This window comes from Triticum urartu, chromosome 5A (assembly GCF_056163025.1).
Source record: "Triticum urartu cultivar PI428250 chromosome 5A, HENAU_Tu73, whole genome shotgun sequence".
In the NCBI taxonomy this organism is placed as follows: domain Eukaryota; kingdom Viridiplantae; phylum Streptophyta; class Magnoliopsida; order Poales; family Poaceae; genus Triticum; species Triticum urartu.
In genome coordinates this window covers 621,063,024-621,068,023 of record NC_141877.1, presented here as the reverse complement: position 1 = coordinate 621,068,023, position 5,000 = coordinate 621,063,024, and positions in this window count along the sequence as shown.

Here is a 5,000-nt window from a genome sequence, read left to right as displayed (position 1 = left end):
TGTATTTAAAAAATATTTAAATGTTGTATAAAAAATGTTAACTATGTATTCAAAAAGTTCTAACCAAGCACTTGAAATTGTTAATTGTGAGGTAGCTGTAGTTAAAAATCGATCCAGTTACTGCTAAATCGGCAGAAATTTGTCAATTTGACGAGATGTGGACGGAAAGCTATTAACATGCGACCATTTGGTTACTTTGACATAAAATATGGTCTAATATTTTTGAAAAATCGAATGGTGCTATTTTGCAACAAATATTTGGTAGTTTCTTAAAAACAGTTTTTCGCACTCGGGAAATGAAAAATGAACTTTTTGTGCAAAAAGAAAATGAAAACACCCTTTGGCAACATTGGTTCAGGAAATTGTACTTGGTTTAGCAAAAGAAATGGCATGAACAATCTTAATTGTTCCACATGTTCTGAATTTAGTCAGTGTTATTTCATTTTTGGTTGTCTTCTCTACTTAGAAGAAGTGATAAATATCTATAGTTAGAACAACTTTATTCACATTAATTCTCTGATCTAACAATTTCCTCATATATGATTTCAACAAATATATACTCCCCCCGTTCCATAATAAGTGTCGTGTCTGCAGTTCATTGAGATCCGGACATGTTGTTTTTATAGTTTCTCTTGCATGATGAGCTATATGCCTCTTGTCTTTGCCAAGGTCGGCTTGCCTGCATGAGCATGCATGGATATGATTTTGATTAATAAAGATTTAGGATACAATTGAAATTATATTCATGTTGATCTATTACTGCAAATGATTGTATCAACCATGGAATAGAACGACCCGTTTCTGTTTTTGAATTCCAAAGTATCTTTACATCGAGCTATTGAAATTCTATAAAAAACAAATCTTTCTCAAAACTGATGTAGGAAAAATTTCTATCGACTTACACTTTCCATATTCAAATGTTGTTACTTGTTTTTTACTTTAGATTCTGAACTATATGCCGCTTAAGATAGCATTTGTTTGTACTTTCCAAGGAGTAACAAGAAACAAGTTGCAACCGAGCCCCTCCAATATGGATTCATCTAGGACATCCCGCCACCATATGCACGTCTTATGGTTGTTGCCAAAACTCCGAGTGAATTTGAAATAGGCCATGGACATGGATCACCAAAGTGAAAAGAATGCCACCGAGATTCAATCATAAACCGCGACGTTGCTAGAGCTTTTGGTATAATGCCAATTCTTTGTCCTCTATATAGCTATTCTTGCATTGATGCATGCATGAAAAAATATTTTAGTATTACCAATGATTTTGTATGTAAATTAAATTGCTAGCCCGTGCAGCAGTGATGACCACTAGCTTAATTTTCATTGGTTACTCATTTGTGACACGGATCAATGACGTGGCGAACATCCGACCATCCATGCCCAGGAAACCCACATCCATCCATCGTCCATCCAGCTATATTCGGATAAATAAAGCTATCCATCCATCCACCGCACCCAAGCCCCTCGTCACCTCCTCTGTCCCTCTCCCACGAGACTCTCCTCACCGCCGCCACCTATGGCGGTTGATCCCGGCCGAATCCGGCGGCCGCCGGCAGCGCCCAGCACACCCACGTGATCCCCTCGGCCCGCTCCTCCATCTCCTCTGGCCAGATTCGACGGGCGCGTCCTCCTACGACCATGCGCAGAACTCTCCATCCACTAGGGTTTGGGCCACCGCGTCGCAGGTGTGGCTCCGCCGTTGCTCCGGTGATTCAAATCCACTCTCTTCCCTCGTCACACCCCTCCTTCATTCTCCTCCTCACCACGTACCCTCTAACTCTCAGATCCATCGTCGCTCGAGCACCGGATGCCATGTACGGGATGGCTGCTTCCTCCCCTGCCCAGATGCCATGGAGCGGCTAGATCTGGGCGTGTACGACGACGCCCAGTGAGACGGCCTGGCCTACCACCCCGAAGCCATAGCAAGGCGGGTGAGGGAGGAGTAGACCACAGTCAGATGGGAGCCAAGAGGGATCCGAAGCGTTCATCTCCTTCGAGCACCAAGACGGGTCTGCGGTGGATGCTGGGTTGGAGCTCGGGTCGATGGTGTGGCCATGGACACGGCCTCCTTGACCTCGACAGCCAAAGCGTCGGCTGTGGAACATCTGATTCCTGAACCTTTTCTTCTCCTCTTTTAATTTAAAGTTCTTATTAGCTTAGTTGTAGATTTCTAAGCATGCCATCTTGTTGTGATTAATTACATTAGTTTAGTTCTAGATTTCGGTTGCTACTACTATTGCATAATTGACCCTGAATATTCTGTCATCTCATATGCTTCCATGGCCTGCCTACCAACCTGCTCGAGCAGTAACATAAACCGAGTTATTTGAGCAACCAACCAACAACAACGATAGTAGCACCAACATTGTTCCTATTCTACTCTCTGTTGGAGACTGATGAATGTGTAGCACTTTATGGCAGCCCCATATGCAACAGGAGACCAGCAAAAGCAGCGAGTGAGAGCGGCTGTGAATGCATAGTTGGCGTCGACGACTGCATAGAGTAGTGTGAGCTAGGCTACATCTGATGCGAGTGGAAGAGCGTGGCTTATAGTCAACTCCCACAATGGTCTGTCACCTAGCTTTTTAAATTGTGTTAATTTGCTGTCATCTAGATTCAGAGTTATATAAGAGTATTGATATATTTGGAGTTAGTTGTTATCTTATTCGTACAATATATAAGAATATAGATATATTTGGAGTTAGTTTTTAGCTGCCATCTAGCTCTTTAAATTGAGTTGATTTGCTTACTGAAATTAGGTCGATGCCTTGATGTACTGTTTTTCTTGATATGTTTGATGTTCATCGATCGTCCAGATTTACTAGCACACCAGATATAAATCTGGACTGATGCCATTCAATAGATTTTTCTAGACATTTTATTGGATCATGAGATGATTGGCGTGGCAGGGTGTGTTTGGCTAACATATTGCATTGGAAATATATTGTTCTTCATCACCTAATGTCATTGTTGCAGATAATACGGCATGTAGATAGCACGTTATTTTGCTAGTGGCTACTTATGCTTATTGTGTCTCACACTGAAAAATAAAATGCACAATGAGCTTGTTTGACTTTTTCGATGTTATAGTATACTTGATCAGGGTAGTCTATTTCCTCTGATCTTTCCTATCACGTGCACATATTAAATTTTTTTGACTTGAATCTGTTATGCCCTTGATATGCCCTTGATTTTTTTTACTTAGCTTGACCCAGAACAGCAGCATCCTTGGTTTTTACTGACCCCACCTCGCTCTAGCTCTCGTAGACCCAAAGGAGCTTGTATGCAATGCACCTCCTCTCTGGTGGTGAGAGCGTACATGGGTCGTGGGTCCGACTAATTTCCATGTTTGTGGCCACTCCTGCCATTGCCCTCTCCTTAAGGACACAACCAGAAAGACGCTCAATAAACAGATCGTCGTCCTCTCAAAGCGGAGGGGTCAGCTCAAGCGATAGTCAGTTTCTAGTATTCTCTACCGTGTTGATGTGGCTTGTTTACCTCGTCCTTGCTACGCTTGATCGCATTATATGATCTCTGCTCGAGGATCTGATAGAGATGGTTCATTCAAAATAGTAGAGTATATGATTCATGTTTTGTTATAGTTTGTTTGTTTGTCCCAGCCCTCTGTTTCATGGCTGCTATATTTCCTTTCCTAATCGCATTGCACATATTTTTGGTACTCAAAATGTGACATTATTCAATCAATTTCAGTCCCTGTCGCAGTCCAACAGGCATTGCTTTGTCGTTGGACACTGGTAATTAAGAGAGAGCATTGTATACTCTCTGATTATTTGTCTATTGATTGCTTGAAGCATCTATCTTACTAGCTTTTAGAATGGAGAAACTTGTGTCATTTCATATATGATCTGAATGAAATGATTAGGACTTGTTGCAGTGGATTTATTTGATATTGTATATTGTACTAAAGAAACAACATATGTGCTCCTGAAACGTACTACGTTCTTGTCTGCTACATGTTCCCATTTAAGCTACGTGCCTGATTTAAATTTCAACAATGGTTTGTTTTGCATGCTTACCTGTTTGGTAAACTTGGTGCCATGCTTATTTCATGTAGCTAATAGTAACCTGCGAAAAAATTGTAATTGCCAAGATTGATTTGTTCTGCTTGCCTGCTACAAACTTTTCGAATAACTACTACTTAATTAGTAGCATGTAGATTGGATTACTATTTTGTCAACATTCTATTTCAGAGATATATACAAAATCATGTGTTGGCCATCCCATGTAGCAATCACTGCTAGTCTGTATTGAGCAAACAGTCTCCCGGGACGCGGGTGTGCGTCCTGTGCAGTTTAGATTTTCCATTCTTTCTTTCAAAATGTCAGGTGTTGTATTAGTATCATGATGTTAGCTTCTTAAATTCTGCTACCAGGACATCTATTCTTGAATAGTTTGCTTATAAAGTTTCCTAGTCATTCATAACCAACTGCAATATATTGATGGACATAGTACTCTGCTCATCTGTAGATCTTTCTTTAAATGTCAGGCTAACATGGAAAGTGCTATGGAACAAGAGGTACCAGAAGGTGAAGAACCAAAGAGTGATGTTGTTGCTGACCTTTTCTCACTAAAGAATGGCCCTCCAGCAGATTCCCTCACTGGATGTGTTGTTTTGGTTGGTGCCATCTTATGTTACTGGTTACTAGTGCACAATATGGACATGTGCCATCTTATGAACATGGGGTAATAATACTAAGCTACTGGTTGTGTTATATTGGTTGGTGCATCTTATGAACCTATGGTGTAATGATACTGTTGGGCCTAACTTATTGAAATCCTGGAGAATTATATTATTATTATCATCATTATATTCTCATGTGTTGGCTGACTGCCAAATTGCCAATGTATTTTTGTTTTTGAGATACTGTTGGTTGTTGTTGGTCGCCCTTCAATAAGGGCTGGATTGAAAAAATAAATTGTGTGAGTGGGTTGGACCGTTTCAAGGCCAAATATATATTTTTTTATGGAAAAAA